Source organism: Oryctolagus cuniculus, chromosome 8, assembly GCF_051225735.1.
Source record: "Oryctolagus cuniculus isolate XC-2025 breed Fujian yellow rabbit chromosome 8, ASM5122573v1, whole genome shotgun sequence".
NCBI lineage: Eukaryota > Metazoa > Chordata > Mammalia > Lagomorpha > Leporidae > Oryctolagus > Oryctolagus cuniculus.
Genome location: NC_142874.1, coordinates 145063263 through 145083122, shown reverse-complemented (window position 1 = coordinate 145083122; position 19860 = coordinate 145063263). Strand labels below are relative to the sequence as shown.

The following is a 19860-nucleotide window of genomic DNA, read 5'->3' as shown; positions in this document are numbered from 1 at the left end:
AAAGATAGTATAATATGCATATAGATTTTAATTTGCAGTAAGCAAATTGGTTAAATATTGCCACTTCTCCCACTGTGTTACACACCTGAACTGAGTTAAAAACTACACTTCTGGCGCTGTGGCTTAGCAGGTTAAGCTGCCGTCTGTAGTGCCAGTACCCCATACGGGCACTGGTTTGAGTCCTGGCTGCCCCACTTCCGATCCAGGTATCTGCTATGGCTTGGGAAGATGCCCCAAGTGCCTGGGCCCCTGCACCCACATGGGAAACCCGGAAGAAGCTCCTGGATCCTGGCTTTGGATCAGTGTAGCTCTGGCCATTGCGGTCAATTGGGGAGTGAACCAGCAGATGGAAGACCTCTCTCTCTGTCTCTGTCTCTGTCTCCCTCTCCCTCACCCTTTCCCTCTCCTTCTCTCTGACTTTCAAGAAAATAAACAAATCTTAAATACAAACATATACCTTCCCTTTTAAATGAAAATGCAGTTGGTGCTACAATCCAGTCATAGCATTCTCCTTTTTCTCAGGAGTCACTAGTATTGCTGATTCCTCGTGATTATACTCTGAGTTTCCCAAACACACAAAAATTGTAAGGATCTGTCTTCCTTCTGGAAGAACCTTGGGCTCCAGGGTGCACAGGCCGACTGTGAAGGAGACCCATCTTCTCTGCGTCCCTTTGCTCTTCTGAAGGGCAGACACACCTCCTCACTGGGATTTGATGAACGGGCAGATTTTCACAGAAGACAACAATTAGAATCTTCAGAAGACAGCACAAACGTGGCTGCCGCCAACCAGGAAAAGTCACTTTCTTCCACATCTTAAAAAATTAATAAATAACACCAGCACACTACTGCTTTAGATGCTCAGGTGGAAAAAGATGTCCTTTGTGAAATACAACCACCTGACTTCTGTCTCCTGTGCCCTGCTGACCTCTCCAGACCTCCGCTCTGTGGGGCTGCAGCTCAGAAGGCTGTGGGATCACTTCTCTTCACCGCTCACATTACAAGGGTGTCAGAGACATACAGCTGCGTGGTATCTTGGCGAAACTATATTGATCTCCTTTCAACAATGGAAAGAGGTCAGCTTTCTTTCTGAGTACTTCTATGTCTGACTCATATACCTTGTGCCATTAGAATCTGTTTCAGTGTGTTAATGGAAATGGATTCCATTACACAGTCTCACGGGGAACCTGCTAGGAAGTAACAGAATATTGTGTAGACAGCTACTTTTAAAGACCTTTAAGGCAATTTTTGTGCAATGCTTAACCTCATTCCCACTGACTGACTGGGGATGATCCAATTACAATATCTCTGTTACCAGGGATTTTACCCAGGAGTGAGCAGGGATCTCATCCAAGGAGACAGATTGGCTGAACTCCTGAAAGCGTGTTACCATTCTGGAAATACAAAGAGAGTTTAATGTGGCAGAGCAGGGAAATACGTGAACTATATCTACATTTACGATTTAAGGCGCTGAAGTTGGTGACCTGACACAATGCCCATTCTGCATCCTCTAGGGCCTATGCCCTTTTAGGAGGGAGGGGATAACATTTATTTTGTATAAGATAAACTCCTGCTATCACAAATTGTATGCAGACCAAAGTGAATAATTGATTTAGCAGTTTGCTTAGCTAGAGGTCAAACACATCTGTCTCAGTTTTTCCCACTTCTATTTGAAATTCCAATAAAAATGGCAGACAAGTGTACATATTTAGAACTAATCAAAGAAATGTTGATACTTCTTGTAAGATCCAAAAACATGATTGCAAAATATGTTTTACAGCTCAAAAAGGCAGCATCAGGGCCTGCACTGTGGCATAGTGGGTAAAGCCGCCACCTGCAGTGCCAGCATCTCATATGGGTGCCAGTTCGAGTCCCGGCTGCTCCACTTCTGATTCAGCTCTCTGCTACGGCCAGGAAAGCAGTAGAAGATGGCCCAAGTCCTTAGGCCCCTGCACCCACGTGAGAAACCTAAAAGAAGCTCCTAGCTCCTGGTTCTGTATGTGCGCAGCTCCGGCCATTGTGGCCATCTGAGGAGTGAAACAGCGGACGGGATTCTTCTCTCTCTCTCTTTGTCTCTCTCTCTGTCTCTTTGTCTCTCTCTCTCTCTCTACCTCTCTGTAACTCTGCCTTTCCTATAAATAAATAAATCTTTTGAAAAAAAGAGCAGCCTGTAACTTAGGCAGACTCTGCTACGTGTTCCTGTTGCCTTCCAAGACAATCTCTAGGTTTGCTCCCCAGACGGCACACACACCCAGAGAACATCTGTCCACAACGGCCTAGGGAACAGCATTCAACCCTTGTCTGGGTTGTGAAGGTCTTGTTTTATACCCTCTCATACGTGTGCCCCCTCACGCATGCACCAAGGAATCATGTTTGCAGGATTGCACTTACCTGCATTGCTGCAATTTGCCATTTTCCTCCAGGACATAACACGTAACCACATAACACGTAAAGCCACATGAGACGCCAGGGTCCCACATGGGGCCTGCTTTTCCCTTTTCAGGAAAAGCAAAACAAATCATGATTTTCATCTTAAGTTAAAATTTTATCTTGCAGTTATAAGACTAGTAATTTTAGGATGGATAATCAATACTGACATCTAAGAAATGTTTGTATATATTTTAAAGAGGACCAGAATATGCAAATAACAGAATCAAACATGACATTCAAATCATCCAGAACTAGCTGAGAGTCCATCTGCATAAATGCACTTATATTGGACCTTAATATCTATGTGTTAACACTACTAGCAAATCCCATTTAAGCAGTTAGAATTGATATAACTAGTGGTATTACCTGGAAAATAGGCATGTGTTCTTATGTCTCACACAAAGACTTAAAGCATTGTGTTTTTAGTTTGAAGTTATTTAACACACTTGCAAACCAGGATAGTTGGATAAGATTAATGAATGATCAATTTTCATATTTTAAGCACCTGTTTTAGAAGCTGGGATGCACAGCACAGCCCTGAAGCATTAATCTGGTGTACAAATGAGAGAGGGACAGGTGTGACACTTCCATCTACCTGTGACATCTAACCTTAGAGGGTGGCAACATCTAACCTTAGAGGCTGGCGCTGTGGCATAAGACGTAAAGCCACATGAGACGCCAGTGTCCCACATGGGGCCTGCTCTACTTCTGATTCAGCTCCCTGCTAAGAGTTTGGATAAAATAGCAGAAGACAGCACAAGTGCTTGGGCCCCTGCCGCCCACTGGGGAGACCCAGATAAAGCTCCTGGCTCAGAGCCTCAGCCTGATTCCACCCTGGCTGTTGTGGTCACTTGGGAAGTGAATCAGCAGATGAAAAGCGCGCTCTCTCTCTCTCTCTCTCTCCGTGTGTGTGTGTGTGTGTGTGTGTGTGTATGTAAATTGCTATCTTATCACCATCTCTATCTCTCCCTTTCTCACTCTGTAATTCTGAGTACTTCTGACTTTCAAATGAATAAATAAACCTTAAAAAAGAAGAAATCTAACTGGACCACACTTTACTGTTTAAATCCCAAATATGGGTCGAGCTTTTGGTGCAGAGATGAGAAGGGTGCTTGGGACACCCACCTCCTAGTTCAGAGAGCCTGTTTAGAGTCACAGCCACTCGGCTTCTGATTCAACTCTGTGGTAATGCGTACCTGGGAGGCAGAGGGTGCTGGCTCAAGTACTTGGAAGACCAGGATTGAGTCTCTCCTCCTTGTTGTGTGGGTGTGTGTGTCTGCTTTTCAAATAAAATTAAATAAAATTTAAATCCCACATGTAACATGAATGGAAAAATGATTCTACATGTTCTAAAAAATGGTAATCACTGCTGAAGAGGTTAAAAATTTAGCTCAAGAAGATTTGGATGAAAGAAAACTACTGAAATATGTTTTAAGAATGTGTACTTCTTTATGTATAAACAGGAATTCTTTGGCTTTTGCTACATTTTCAATTAAGTACATAATTGCAAACAACATGTTCTTTTTATAAAGACAGCATTAGAGACCTTTGGAGTGAAAGTGGAAACCAGAGGACAAAAATGAAAAGACTAGCTGGAGGAATCATTACAGCTCTTACTTAATATCCTGAGTAAAAAGTGCCCACTTCACTGTTGCGCGAGTGACCAAGATTTGTCTCCCGAAGTTTCCTCCATACAGTTTTCCTATTTACTGTAGCTGTGAGCTCCATTAAGTTCTAGAAAGTCTAAGCAGAGTTAACGATGACAACAACTGTGTTCTTCTCTCAGGAAACTGCATTTATATAACCGAAACGTATGTTGATAGACCCAGGAAAGACACAGGTGTGTTGCTTGCATAAGGGCACTTTGAGCCCATGTTATGGTGCCCCATTTGCCGGATGCCTCCAGCACTGGCTGGTGAGCCGATGCCTTCAATTCCAGAAGCAACACAGTGTCCTCAGACTCTGCACTTCTCTGAGGGAGCCTCCCCAGGTGGACACAGCTGACCTTTTCATATTTTGCATTCTCACACAATCCCATCCTTGCCTTTGGCATCTAAGAAGAAATCACCCATTTATCCAAAATAACAGAAACAACTTGCCATGAATGACCTAACACTCATGCAAAATGAGCTATCACATAGGTTGTGTGTTGTGTTTTATTCTAGCTGTTCGATCGGAACTGAATCTAACGATCAAGACGTCTCAGGACCTTCCTGAAGTCTCCAGTCTCCCTCCATTTCTAGAAATCTGGAGAGGCTGATTATGGGCTTGAGTCAATGTAATAGGGAATCTTTCTAACACTGTATAGTAGAGGAAAATAAGCTATGTCAGTGTTTAGCAAGAAGAAAGCACAATTTGGAGTCAGATTATATATATATATATATATATATATATATATATATATATATATATGAAAGAGTTACAGAGCAAGAGGGAGAGATGCAGAGAGATCTTCCATTCGCTGGTTCACTCCCCAGATGGCTGCAACAGCCAGGGCTGGCCAGGTTGAAGGCAGGAGCCAGGATCTTCTTCTGGGTCTCCTGCATGGGTGCAGGGGCCTAAGCACTTGGGCAATCCGCTGCTTCTTTCCCAGACCATTAGCAGGGTCTGGCACCAGGACATGAACGGGCACCCCCATGGGATCCTGGCTTCACAGACAGTGGATTTACCAGCTACAACACAACAATGATCCCTAGAGTTCCAATTTTTTAATCATAAACAAGTTGTAGGAAATTTCTTGCAAAAGATTTTTCTAGGCCCCACACATGAGCTCCCTTCACTTACAATGTAGGTATTCACAAAGGATATGGGTCCTACAGAATCCTGGATAACACATGGGAAGAGACAAGATGACAGCACAGTGCAGACCACCAGACAACATCCCGGCAAGGCATCTGCATCCAGGCAGACAGGAACCTAAAGCTGTGTTGTAATAAAGTTGGGAGTTGTCAGCAGTGGCTTAATCACCTGTAGGAGATTCAGGAAGAGGTCTTTTGTGTGTCTACAGCATTTTCCCCTCTTTGATCCTTTGTAGAAATGGAGACTAAGTGGGTAGTGCATTCTTAAAAAAAAAAAAAAAAGCTTTTCATATCCTGGAAGATGGTTATTAGGACCAAAAGCCTTCTCTTCTAATGTCTAAAAATAGAGCACTCCACCCCTTGGCTGTAGTTCGCAGATCCTGTTACAGCCTATGGCTTTCTGCTCCTAAATTGGCCTCACAGTGTTCAAGTCCTGTCTCAAGCGACACCCTGGCAGACCTGGCTGTAATAATACCCTAAACAACACTAAGCTGAAGAGCAGGTGAGACTCCCAAGGCTTCATAAAGCATGAATGCCGGGACAGTGCTTCAAGGCACTGCATCTCCTGCCTGTCCCATCAGGCAGATGCCATCACAGCACACTGTTCAAATTTTTTTCTTCCTCCTCTTCTGGAGATGTCAGGTCAGCATGGGCTGGGGTGTGGGTGCGTCTGCTTCCCCAGTCACAGAAGGGTGGTGGGAATGATGACAACAGTCATTCACCTGGAAGGACCAATGGAAAAGTCACCCTAGCAAGGGATTGAGTTCAAAAGCATTATGGGAGATAGAAAGAACTGGAATGGAATGCTTTTGTGAAGTTCTTCTGAGAACCGTGTAAGTTTGTTTAGAAGACATACTATGATGAAAAACTGGGAGGAAAAAAATGAGAACTTTATGGCACAATCCTGAATAACAATAAAAAATTAATGAAATACTTTCTATGCAGAGTAATTGAGGGAAACAAGACCAACTTCTGTTGATGAGTAGGATGAGGAGGTTGGAATCCAACAATGGCTGAAGGCCCTTCCCACTAGGAATTTCCATTATAACCCACATCAACCCAACATCTCTCCCTTCCCTCTAACATAACTGATGCCTGATTCATAACTTTCATGGTCTGAATGTTTGTGTCTGCCCAAATCCCTTTGTTGAAATCTCAACCCATGAAGTGAATGATGCTGGTGAAGTTTTTGGGGGGTCATTTAGCCATGAGGGCAGGACCCTCATGAAGGGAGTTTGTGCCCTTATAAAAATCCTCAGACAGCCCCTCACTCACCCCTTCCACTGAATGAGGATGCAGTGAGTGGTTCTGTCCACCACGGACAGGAAGCAGCCCTAACCTCACAACAAATTTTTCTGGCACCTTGCTCTTGGAATTCCAGTCTTCAGGACTATGGAACTCTCTCCAGGAGGCTCCTATTCTATGGTATTTTTGTCACGGCAGCCCCATTGCACAGAGACCACTCAAACTCTTCTGTTCCCACCGTAAACCTGTTTCTGTCATTCATAGCTGTCATCACAATGAAAATCCATGGACAAAGAACGTGAGAGAAAATTGTCACAGGAGCAATAACTCTGCATGTTGGAAGTGTTGGCCATTTCTGTAAGTACAACTGATGCATAGACAATTTCCTGGAAATAGATGTGAGATAACTCTTAAAAGATTGAAGGGAAATGATGAAAATGTAGAAAAACTTTACATTTTAAAGAAGAAATGCAATAATGTTTCAGCAAGAAAAGCATACAGAGCTCATGTATCATGTATTTTTAGCCTACTACCATCTACATGGTGACAGCATGTAAGCTTATCTACAATCGACCTCCCTCTTGAAGACTACATGGAGGTCCCGGGGTCACCACCAAAACAGGTCAGGGAGGACTTCTGTAGTCTCCTGCTGTAATCTTCCTCTTCCCTGGTTTTCTGCTCATAATCTCAGTTCATACTTTCTGTTGGCTTCTAGATGCCAGAATTTGGTACATATACATATGCACCACACACACAGAAATGGTGCATACAGTTGATTTAGCAGTACATTCTTGGTTTATCTGGAGGGACTTCAAATAGTTTGAGGAAACATGGAATTAAAACCCAAATGTCATTTTGGTTCAAAAATGTCTGAAACGTAAGCACAGTAGCAGGTTGCAGTATATGCCAGATAGAACGAGAGGAAATGGAAAAGGGAGAGACTGCACGTTTCTCTCTCCTCGTTTGAAAGTGTCAGGAAGTACCTGGAGGGAATCCCAGAGCTCCGAGCATGAGCACAGTGCAGAATGAAGAAGGGACAGGCAAGAGGGAGACAAGGGAGGAGAACAATGTTCTCAAAAGGCGCTCAAAGCTGTTGTGGAGACAGCCCTTTCACTGGGGATGCTTCAGCATACAGCCAGGCTTGAGGCCCTACAGAAAGGGCTGGAAGACAGAAAGTTCATGAGTTGGGCAACAAGCAGTTGAGTGAGGTGGAGTCATTTAAAGATTCACAGAATCGGAGGCTGGCACTGTGGCGTGGCAGGTGAAGCGGCCGCCTGTGACGCTGGCATCACACATGAATACCAGTTTGAGTCCCATCCTCTCCACTTCCATTCCAGCTCCCTGCTAATGTGCCTGGGAAAAGTAACCCAAGTGCTTGGATCCTTGTGCCCACGTGGGAGACCCAAGGAAGCTCCTAGCTCCTGGTTTTAGCCTGGGCCAGCTCTGCCTATTGTGGCCATTTGGGGAGTGAACCGGTGGATGGAAGCTCTCTCTCTCTCTCTCTCTCTCTCTGGGGAAATTAGGCACACATGGCAATTCAAAGATGGCGCCCAAAGGAAGTAAGGTGGGCAGTATCCAAAGTTGTCTACCATCAAAGCTAATTGCCTGCACAGCTTCAGGGGAGGTGAGTGTACAGACATATGGCTGGTCCTGTAAAAAGTCGCCCTGTAAAGTGACCTTTTAAGTAATTGGTTGGTCCTTATGCTCTGCCCCAGTAATCCTGCGGTCTTGTGCTTTAAAAGGCTTTGTTACGCATGCAGTAAACCGAGTTCTTGCTTGCTTGACTTGACTCCCCGCTGCGTCTGACTGTCTCGGGGATCAGGAGGCTGGGGAACGGGTGAGCGGCGCACTAACCTTTCTTCGGACCCAGTCCATCCTCATTCGGGTGGACTAAGACCCAGCATCTCTCCACCCCATAAATCTTTCAAATACATTAAGTAAATAATTTAAAAAGATTCACAGAATTAAGAGGAAAGGAAATAAATGGAGGGGAATGGTGCTTGGATCCTGATCGACCCAGAGGGCCCAGGGCCATCTTGTGGGCTGCTATGGTTTACTGCTGGTTAAAGGCTTAGGACCAAGACTTCAGTGAATTAAGACTGTGGGGCCTACCCAGCCAGGGTCCACACTGAGACCGCCAGCTGGAAGGCCTCTGTCAGGTGTGCCCCAGACTTCTGAGGTGCCTATGACTAGAAAGCACCACATGGCTTAGAGCGGGACTCGGCTTCCCTACTGAGGCTGTGGTCGTAGGCCAGCATCACACTTGTCTTGGACAGGGGCAAGGACCACACAGACACACATAATCCAATTCCATCCACCCATGCTTGCATTTGCCCACTGTTCCTTCAACACGTGTTTACTTGATGGTTTGATAGCAGTGAAGAGTGAAACTGAACACAAATCCATGCCTCGCCGCCCTCTAGGAGGGCAGCAGCTCCTGGCAAACCACAGGACTCTGCAGCAGGCAGCCGTGCTGCTCCTGTCAGGCGATGATCTCGCTCTGTTTGGGGACAGAAGGCTCCGTCACGCATCTTCCTTATTATGTGGGCTGTGTGCACAGTCCTGTCACGTGGGCTTCTGCACTCTGTTTTTCATTCTAAACTCTTCTTCTAATGCTAGATTCCTTTTTTTTTTTTTTTTTTTTTTTTTGACAGGCAGAGTTAGACAGTGAGAGAGAGAGACAGAGAGAAAGGTCTTCCTTTGCCGATGGTTCACCCTCCAATGGCCGGCGCGCTGCAGCCGGCGCACCACGCTGATCCGATGGCAGGAGCCAGGTGCTTCTCCTGGTCTCCCATGGGGTGCAGGGCCCAAGCACTTGGGCCATCCTCCACTGCACTCCCTGGCCACAGCAGAGAGCTGGCCTGGAAGAGGGGCAACCGGGACAGAATCCGGCATCCTGACCAGGACTAGAACCCGGTGTGCCAGCGCAGCAAGGCGGAGGATTAGCCTACTGAGCCGTGGCGCCGGCCGTAATACTAGATTCTTAAAGGGCCCAAGATAAAACTGATGTGAATAGTCACCATAATGACAGTCATATTAGCAGTATTGCTAATGATACTGAGATGAAGGCAGAAAGGAGGAGGATGAGGCACAAGTAAACAGTGAGGGAACTGTCACGGCCTGCTTACCAAGCACCTGGGGCTTTGTACCACTCTCGCCAATCCTCCCAGCAGCATGGCAGACCTCCATCCCTATCTTCCTTCAGCGGCTGGCAACTGCGAGATCCAGAGACTTCTGACTGTCCATGGCCCACTGTGCAAGTGTTAAGTGCCAGAGCACAGATAACAACTCAGGCGAAACAGACACAAAGTTAGCACCCAGCAACTATAAAGGACTCTGTTCTAGATGCTAGACGCCTTAATGCTGAACCAAGACCCCATTACAAGTAATACATTAAAGCGCCTGGTGATTCTCCCGAGATCCTCTCCCTGGCAGACAGATTGCACGTCGTCTTTCTCACCTGCAGATGCGTAGCACCAAGTACTGACAAGGGCTTCATTTTTACAATCTATTAATTTTCGAAGAACTTTGTCAAACTCCATTCTTGTACTACTGTTGCATTTTATTCGCCCTAATGGAAAGTGACCTGTCAAGAGCTTTCCTGCTTCCTTGAGCTCCCTGGGCAGCGGCCGGCAGTAAATCCTGCCCCCTGGGATCGCCGTCCTGTCTGGGCAGTGCGGAGCTGCAGCAGCTGTGTCCTTGCTGGGACTCAGGGGACTTCCTTGTAGTTTATGTCATCTTTAGCCTTTGGCATGATAAAAACTGAACAGCCATTTTACAGCTCTAATTGTGTCCAAATCCATCAGGATTTAATAACTCCAGGCAGTAAATAAGCTTGGAACTTCTTTGCTGGCTAGCTGATGTCTATACTTACTGATTTCACAGCATTTATAGGGTCCTTAGACGCACGACGCCTGCTGGGAGGCATGGGGGCAGGCAGTAAGAATAGACAGGGGCACACAGGGACAGAGGAACATTTGCACCACAATCTCTGGGGTTATGCCCTTTCTCCAATTTCCACCATCCTTGTTTTTGGTTTATGGCTCAAATAGCTGAGCCCGTGCTGCCCATGTGGGGGATCTGGCTAGAGTTCCTGGCTCCAGGCTTCAGCCTAGCCCAGTTCTGGCTTTTGTAGGCGTGTGTGTGGAAAATCAGAAGATAGAAGATGCCTCTCTCTTATTCTCTCACTCTGTTACTCTGTCTCTCTTCCTTTCAAATAATAAAATATAAAACATTAAAAAACTAAAGATGAAAATAAAGTTAATTATGCCCAAATAAAAGATAAGTAGAACACTGAGGTTAGCAAATTTCAGATATTAAGGACAAACAGAACAGAAGATTCTCATTCACTCTGTCATTCATGTCTTCCTTGACTGCCACTAAGGAAAGTGGAGGAAATAAAAAGGTATCTAAATATTATCTCCAAGAAGAAACAGCACAAAAAATTCCCTTGATAAGTCATCGACTCACTATGAAGTTGATGGCTGAGCCAACCATTTCCTGGGAGGAAGGAAAGTGAGGGGCTTAATGTCTCGGGACCGACACTTCCGTGATGAGGCAACCTTGTTGGAGCCACAGGATGCAGGGTACCTATCCACAGAAGCACACGAGCTCCCTGAGTTAGGAGACTTCAACGCCTGCCTGCATGTCTTTCTACCCAAGAATCTGTATTCTACTTTTAAGGCATGTGGGCAAGCCTTTTGCCCATTGGTATCTATTTTTATTTTATCCTACCTATTACTAAACATAGGAAGTATCTTAGCATTTATGACAAGTTATGTTCTGTATGAATTGGTGATGAACATCAATGTATTTTTCTGATTTATAATGAACATTTCATTTATACTTACAAATGTTTGTTAAAATTGGCTGTTTCATGAAATATATTGGGACTCTTAAATACACTTACCTGTGAAATTTCCCTGCAGCCTGCAAGTTGTATGTTAAATTTCTAACTTTCAAGGAATTTATTAAATCTTTTTTTTAAAATGTGGTAAATTAGGCAGTACCAAGAAAAGCAAATTTTTGCTCATGGATCACTATTTGAGAGTATAGTTTTGATAGGTATTTGCAGCTAACTATTATTTGACTTTAGTGAAGCTCTAAAATGAATCAATGAAAGCATAAATTGTAAGAGGGCTTCTCTGGCTACAAGGTTTCCATGTGTGGCTAGAAGCTTGGACACAGTTTTATTTCTAGAAAACAAGAACTGCCAAAGATCTGGGACAGTATTTGGAAGAAGAGTGCATATAAAGGCTGAGCATGAAAGTACATTTTGTTTAAGAAAAATGCAAATATATTGTGTAGAAAGTGGTTTCTTACATATTGGGAATATTCTTTAATTTAATTTATTTATTTGAGAGGCAGAGAAGTAAAGAGGAAGACAGAGAGGGAGATCTAGAGTGAGAGAGTGAGAGTGAGAAAGAGAGCTCCCTTCCAGCTGTTCATTCTTCAAATGCCTACAATGGCCAGGGCTGGGTCAAGGTCAAAGCGGAGAGCTGGAAACTCAATCCAGGTCTCCCACATGGATGGCAGAAATTCAGCTGCTTGAACCATCACTGATGCCTTCTAGGGTCCATATTAGCAAGAAACGAGAATCCAGCCCAGGTACTCTGAAGCAGGTTGTGAGAATCATTGTGGGAGCTCCAGTCTGGGCTCTGTGCTCTGACCTCTCACGCGGTGGAGGTTGTATGCTTACTCCCAGCCAGCCACGGCTACTTCCCTCTGGAGGGCTGGCCTTAGCAAACTACTTGTGGTGCTCTGTGCTGCCGCATAAGCCGCTATTTGGAGAAAGTCAAGTGTTAAGGCACAGAGAGCTCAAGTGTTTCAAGTCAGGTCAAAATCACTGGCGAGCAGGTTGACCCACCAGCAGCAAACTGCTCCTGGTTAAAACTGGGAAAGCTGAAACCGGTGAGCAAGGGGTTTGTGGGAGCTGTTTGTCCTTGGGAGTCCCTGCTCATGTGAGATAAACGCTGCCTCATCAACAGGAATGCCCCTTCCCTTCCAGAACATTCACTGCTAACACTAAGTGACAGCAGGTGCTTCAGTCATCCTCACACGGAGAAAGGTGAAGGTCTTCACATTCAGATCCAATTGACTTTTTAAATCACTTCTCAAATGCCAGCTACCCAGCTACTGAGCTAGGACTCAAACTTGGACACACTGTTGCCAAGGCAATTTTCTCTGTACCATCAATTTATCCACCCCAAATAAACTTCTCTTGTCAACCAGGGAGCGTATTATTAGGCAAATCTGCAGGTTTTGTAGGAAGATAGATTTCCTTTGAAACCTTGAACTTTTTGCAACATTTTAATCCAATTTAGATTAAAGGTCAGGATAATGTTACCTCTTTTTTTTTTTTTTCCTTTTTTAAAACATATCTTCCTTGGAAGCCCACATACGACCAAAATAGATATGAAAGACATACTGAATAGAATACTAATAGTGATGCTAACAATGATGAGTAGACTGTTAGCAGGCAGCTTTCACTCATGGCTGCCATATGCCAGGCCTCGGGTTGGACACCTGACTTTCTCCCGAGTTTATCCTGTGAAAGTCCCTGGGACACAGCAACTCTTGGTCTCCCCTGTTCCTCAGATGAGGTTTTGACATTGAGTCACTTTTCCAAGGTCACATAGCTGCTGAGAGCTGATGCCAAAATTATGAATCAAGTCTGTCTGATTCCAGGAATCAGCCTTAAAATAAAAGGACTTCAAAAAGTTCACCCAGAACTGAAATTAGAAAAGAAGTGGTTTGATGCAACATATTCCAAAATCCATGTATAGATTTCTCATTCTGTGCATCTTCCTTGAACTTTTTGATGACATCTCAAACACACTGATTGCAAAATTTGTTAACCATCTTTTTTCCCTATTTTCCATGAACTGTTGAAGTCCCTCCCACCCTACAGCACTGTGGTATTAGGATGCAGCTTGAGCAGGTGATAAGCAGCCACCTTGACCTTTTCCTCAATGGGCTTCTTAACTTGATTTCCTAATATTATTTTTTTTTTGACATGCAGAGTTAGACAATGAGAGAGAGAGACAGAGAGAAAGGTCTTCCTTCCATTGCTTCACCCCCCAAATGGCCGCTACGGCTGGCGCGCTGCGCCAATCCGAACCCAGGAGCCAGGTGCTTCTCCTGGTCTCCCATGCGCGTGCAGGGCCCAAGGACCTGGGCCATCCTCCACTGCACTCCCTGGCCACAGCAGAGAGCTGGCCTGGAAGAGGGGCAACTGGGACAGAATCCGGCATCCTGACCGGGACTAGAACCCAGGGTGCTGGCGCTGCAGGTGGAGGATTAGCCTAGTGAGCTGCAGCGCCGGCCGGTTTCCTAATATTACTAATGAGTTCTTGTGGTCCTTGGACTACCTTCACTGTCCATTCTCAGCCCTGGGAGATGTTCAGTTTTCAGTGGAAAGCTTTGCGTTTAATTCCAGCGTCCCTCGAAGAAGCTTTGGAGGTGTCTTCATACACACACTGACGTGCATACACACACACACACACACACACAGGGCTGCTCACGCAAATCCCAGGAGCCAGAGGTGATGGCTCAAGTACCTGAGTCCCTGTCACCCACGTGGAGAATCGGATTCAGTCCCTGCCACGTGGAGAATCGGATTCAGTCCCTGGCTCCTGGCTTTGGCTGACCCAGCCCAGGCAATTGTAGGCATTTAGATAGTGAATCAGTAGATGGAAAATTACTCTGCTTTTTTCCTCTCTTTCTTTACGCCCCCACCTCTCAAATAAATAAAGCTTTAAAAAAGAAAGGCAGACCAAAATAAAAAAGACAAAGTACAGAAAAAAATCACAAAGTGTTCTTTGTGAAGCAATACCATGAAACATTTATACTTCTCCTTTCCCTTTTTGTCTGCATATTCGTTGGCTGCCTCTTCATATATCTATTACTGTTTGTGGAAAGATGGAAAGATAATCTAATGTTTCCTCCTTACTATGCTAGAGTAACGTTAAAAATAATTATTAATGGGCTCAGTGCTGTGTCGTAGTAGGTTAATCCTCCACCTGCAGTGCCCGCATCCCATATGGGTGCCAGTTTGTGTCCCAGCTGATCCTCTTCAGATTCAGCTCTCTGCTTATAGCCTGGGAAAGCAGTAGAGGATGGGCCAAGTGCTTGGGCCCCTGTATCCATGTAGGAGACCCGGCGGAAGCTCCTGGCTCCTGGCTTTGGATAGACTCAGTTCCAACTGTTGTAGCTATCTGGGGCATGAACCAATGGATGGAAGACCACACTATTTCTCTCCCTCTCTCTCTCCATAACTCTGCCACTCAAATAAATAAATCTTAAAATTAAAAAATATTAATAGAAATTTTATCCATCTAAGCAAGTACTTCTGGTGGTATAAGCATTTTGTGTTGTCAAATTTGAGAAACTGCCTGGGAGGTTGTATGATTAGTAAGGATTTAGAGAGTCTCACGCATTCTTTTGGAAAGATTAATAACAAATCCTCATTCAATTGCTACTTACATTTGGTGAATGTCTTCATTGTAGTGGTGTATCTTACATCTTATGTTATTGTCAGGGAAACTATAATTTTGAGGTAAATCAGCAAGAAATTTAAACCCTTTTTCCAACATATATATCCATTCCTCTTCACTAATAATTTTCTCAAAAAATATAAAGGTCTATTTATCACTTCTATTCAAAATTATCTCTCATCCTCTTAAGAAGTAATGGGTTCTATATGGTTTAATTTTTGTTATTATCAGCCTCTTGTTATAAGTTTCTGTTAGCCCCAGGTCAGAATATTTTCCACTGATTTCAATGCTAATCCTAACCATGTCGGATGATGTCTGATTTTTGTTACTTACTAACCGTATTTAAGTTTAAAGATGGGGAGCTCAGAGCCTTCATAAGCACCCAAACAGAAAAACAACAGTCTTTCATGTGTTTTATATAAATGCTCTAAATCCTCTTCTCAAATTTCAGGTAATAAAGCATCTTCGAGTTTCATTTTCTGAGCCATTTTTCAATTTTGAGAGTGATCAACTATACCATCATAAACACATTTTAAAGACCAAAGTTAAGGGCCAACATTGTGGTGCAGCAGGGTAAGCTGCCATCTGCAACGCTGGCATCCCGTATGGGCACACGATCGAGTCCCAGGGGCTCGCTCTACTTGCACTCCAGCTCCCCCTTATTGGGCCTGAGAAAGGAATGGAAGATGGCTCAAGTGCTTGGGCCCCTGCACCCACGTGGGAGACCTGGATCCCAGCTTCCGCCCTGCCCATTCCCAGCCTTTGTGGGAGTTTGGGGAGTGAACCAGTGGATGGAAGATGTCTCTGACACAATCACTGATTGTGTTCATGGGGAATAAGGACTCTGGAACCAGGACATCCAGGAGAATCGAAGGGCCCCTGGTAAGACGGTCTCCCTAATGGCAGTAACGGGTGCCCTTCTTGAACCATGTCCTCAAGGGAGCCTTGGCCAACTGTTTCATCCTGGGGGTGAAGAAGGAAAAGTCAGATTAGAATGAGATGGTGGGTTAAGCCACTTGTAGTTTTAGTAAGTGAATACTTTACAGTGTTTTACAAAGACACAGGAGTGTGTGAACACACCTGGAAAGCCCCACTCTAGACTGCAAACAGGTCCCAAAACGGGATGGAATGTCCAGAGATGAGAAGTCCATTTTTATGCTTTATGCATTGGGATCAGAAGAGGTTTTACTATGTCAGCCTAGAGTCAACCTTCAGAAAGGAGACAGTGGAATTTTTTAATGCCTTTCTCACTTGATTCCCTGATATTATTACATCACAAGAAAGTACCTCATACTGTTTGCTCAGAAGTGGAGAAAATAATTTCAATTTTATAATTATTAGAAAATTACGTCATTTATTATAATTTATCATTAGAAAAGCATGTCACTTTTTATTAGTTATAAAATTTAGTTTGTTTTCTTTTTATCCAAATTTCAATTAATTTTATGGGTGTAAAGTCTTTTTTTTTAAAGATTTATTTATTTACTTTGAAAGTCAGAGTTACACAGAAAGAGGAGAGGCAGAGAGAGAGAGAGAGAAAGAAAGATAAAGAGAGAGAGAGAGAGAGAGAGAGAGAGAGAGAGAAAGGTCTTCCACACACTGGTTCACTCCCCAATTGGCCGCAATGGCCAGAGTTGCGCCGATCCGAAGCCAGAACCAGGAGCCAGGAGCTTCTTCTGGGTCTCCCACACAGGTGCAGGAGCCCAAGGGCTTGGACCATCTTTACTGCTTTTCCAGGCCATAGCAGAGAGCTGGACAGAAAGTAGAAGAGCCAGGTCTTGAACCGGCACCCATATGGGATGCCGGCATTGCAGCCAGCGACTTTTCCTACAACACCACAACACTGGCCCTACAAGTTTTTCAACACTGTATTTTTCTTAGTTTGATGATAAAATATATTTATCCATCAAAAAAGAAGGAAACCACCCAATAATGGAAATTCTGGTCTTCGGCATCCATTGCGGATGCTATGGTGCGATTTTGAGTCTCTATGGCATGAATGAGTCTTGGTGGGGCTCTGTCTTGAATCCGCTCACCTGTTGTATCACTGAGAGTCAAGCTGGCTTATGCTGGAGTTGACTTTGCTACAAAGATGGTCTAAACAATACTTTGTTTTGTACTGTGTTGGGGCTTCAGATCTTTGTAGTCTTTTCTCCCTGTGCTGTACACTTTGGTGAGTACTCAAGCAACACGCAATATCTCAGAAATGAAAAGTAAATTTGCCTCTTCTCCTTGCTATCCTTCCTTTCTCCAAACCAGCCCAGCTGCCCTAATCTCGTCCCTGCAGAAGCAGACAAACCCTTCCGAGCCCCTCCATCCTCCTGCTGTGGACTCACTGATACATGCACCTGGACTCCTATGGCAGAGGAAGCCACAGAATACCTCCATGAGATGAGAAGAGTCCACACAAAATTGAATATGTTCATTTCACTGGCGACAAAACTCAATTTCAATTACAGTAGTTGCACTTCATTTACTCTGGGCAGCACCACGCTGATATTTGTTTCACATAGTGGGAATTAAAGCCGTGATGAGTCTGGTTGGAAGGAAATACCTGAACCTTTCAGAAGCTGTGTTGGGTTACAGCAGTTGGTCCAGTTACACAAGAATAGAGTGTTATTGCAAGTAAGTTCACATCCACACACTCAGAGGAAAAATAACTAAAGAGCAGTCATACCACTTTACAAGAGGGGGGCATTCTGATTTAAACAAGACGGCAAAGTTGTAGTGATTTTAATTTAAAAAAGAAGAAAAGCCCATTGTGAGCTCGCGTTGGGAAGCAGCTATCAGAGAAGCCATTTCTATCTGCAGTTTCATTGCAGAAACACAATGCAGGACGGGGGATGTGCCCTCCTCTGCTGTGCACTGGATGCAACTTGACTCAGGGAGCGTGCTCAGCAGAAACAGAAAGTAAATGACAGAAATGGACTTCTTTTCTCCAAATATGTGCGAGATTGCCATGGAGAAAGCTTGACTCAGTTTTGTTATGCCTCAACAGCAGAGCTAGTGCGGTGTGATGACAGCAGCGGGAGCTGTGTCTGTGGCTGATGTGCAGACCGACTTGCGGCTCACAGACAGCCTGAGAAAGCATGGGGCTCTGTGCCTTCCCTCTCAGAGTGCACTGAGTGTGGCTGCAGGCGCCCCTCAGGAAGCTTTGGTGGAAGGTCACACAAGCGGGACTCAGAGGAACCTCCCGACCGGGTCACCAGGCTTCCGTGAATCTCCTCACTCCATATACAGTCTCAGAAGAAACACAGCGGAATGGTTACATGTATTAAAGAAATCTTTATAATTATTTATTATAATGGAAAATTATATACAAAAATATAGAGAAAACAATTCACCAGAACCTAAAAGCCCATTTTATTTGACTGAAGCTATTTTGTCATTAATGTTTATGATTTCAGGAATATTTTATTTTTATTTGACAGGTAGAGTCACAGTCAGTGAGAGACAGAGAGAAAGGTCTTCCTTCCGCTGGTTCACTCCCCAAATGGCCACCATGGCCAGTGCTGCGCCAATCCAAAGCCAGGAGCCAGGCGCTTCCTTCAAGCACTTGGGCCATCCTTCACTGCCTTCCCGGGCCACAGCAGAGAGCTGGACTGGAAGAGGAGCAACTGGGACTAGGACCCTGCGCCCATATGGGATGCTGGCGCCGCAGGCGGAGGATTAACCAAGTGAGCCACGGCGCTGGCCTCCAGGAATAAAAATTTGACATCGCCTTCAGGTTCCTTCCTATCATCATCTCCCTTTCTGCAGACCCCTCCCTGTCGTGCTGTGTGCCTCACTGCTCCTTAAATGCAATGGGCACGCACGGCAACTCCGAGAAGGCTCTAGGGCACACACACAATTCACTCACTTTCAGCAACGTTGTAGGACATCATTTTCTTGTGTTGAATACACTACTGCATTTGCTGAAGGTGAATTTCTCTCCTTGGCCACACTATTTCTATTTTTGTTTCTAGGGGATTCTAATTTGACAGGAGAAAACACACTACTGTGCATGCCACCAAGATTACTGAAGTAAGAGATCAAGAGATGAAAGTATGTTGTTACCATACATGTGTAAAATGTATTTTTTATATACACACAAAAAATGAGAATTATAGTGAGAATTTATAAGCATGATCAAAACAAGAATGAATGTGTCTTTGAATAAAAATAAGAAAACATATGCCATTTTAGATTTTACCATTTGTCTCGATGGCCAGACAACGAGACTTTCAAGAAAAAGACTGACGGCAAAACATGTACCTCCTCAATGAGGAAAGTCAGATTCGTTTAGCAAATCACCTCCTCTGCATTTTACCCCCTCAGGGATTCCCATACCCCAGGCATGGAAACTCATCAAAAATGCTGGTGTACAGTGGCTGTTTTACTAATGGGCACCCTATTCCACCAATTCTTCCTATGATTAGGATTAGATGTTTTGAATTTATTTTCGGTTCTGAGTATATAAATATATGCATAGGCACACACATACACTTGTCTAATGTATGTCATTCAGTGGAAATCTAGAATATGCATAGATAAATATTTTATCTTCATGCAGTCATTATTATGTGCAGGTTGAAATTCTTATTGTTACTCGGTAGTGAATACCAAACTGACGAAGGTACAACATTCAAGAGAAATGAAGTCTTCAGTGTGGATAATCAGATTGGTTTCAATACAGATGCGGTTGTGCAAATGATGCATGATGGGAAGACAGACACATGTGTGATGCCTCCCGTGACTTCTAACAAACGCCAAACATCTAAGTCATGGAAAATTTTCCAGCACAGCATTTGGACATAGTAAATTTCAATTGTGATTGTAATGTGATTGTTTCATTATAAAGGAATATGCGTTCTTTAAGTGAATCTAAAAGTAAATTGGAAACTGTCTAAACGAGG

The 19860-nt window shown here is 44.2% G+C and overlaps 1 protein-coding gene and 1 long non-coding RNA gene across 3 annotated transcripts in view; one reads left to right on the top strand and one right to left on the bottom strand.

Moving 5' to 3' along the window:
• CSMD1 (CUB and Sushi multiple domains 1) overlaps nucleotides 1–19860 on the bottom strand; it is a 2062046-nt gene that overhangs the window by 1771190 nt on the left and 270996 nt on the right. The window lies entirely within an intron of this gene.
• LOC149125227 (uncharacterized) lies at nucleotides 5678–19135 on the top strand. The gene is made up of 3 exons (XR_016212617.1): nucleotides 5678–5867; nucleotides 6735–6827; nucleotides 17225–19135. It is a non-coding gene; the product is annotated as an uncharacterized LOC149125227 (long non-coding RNA).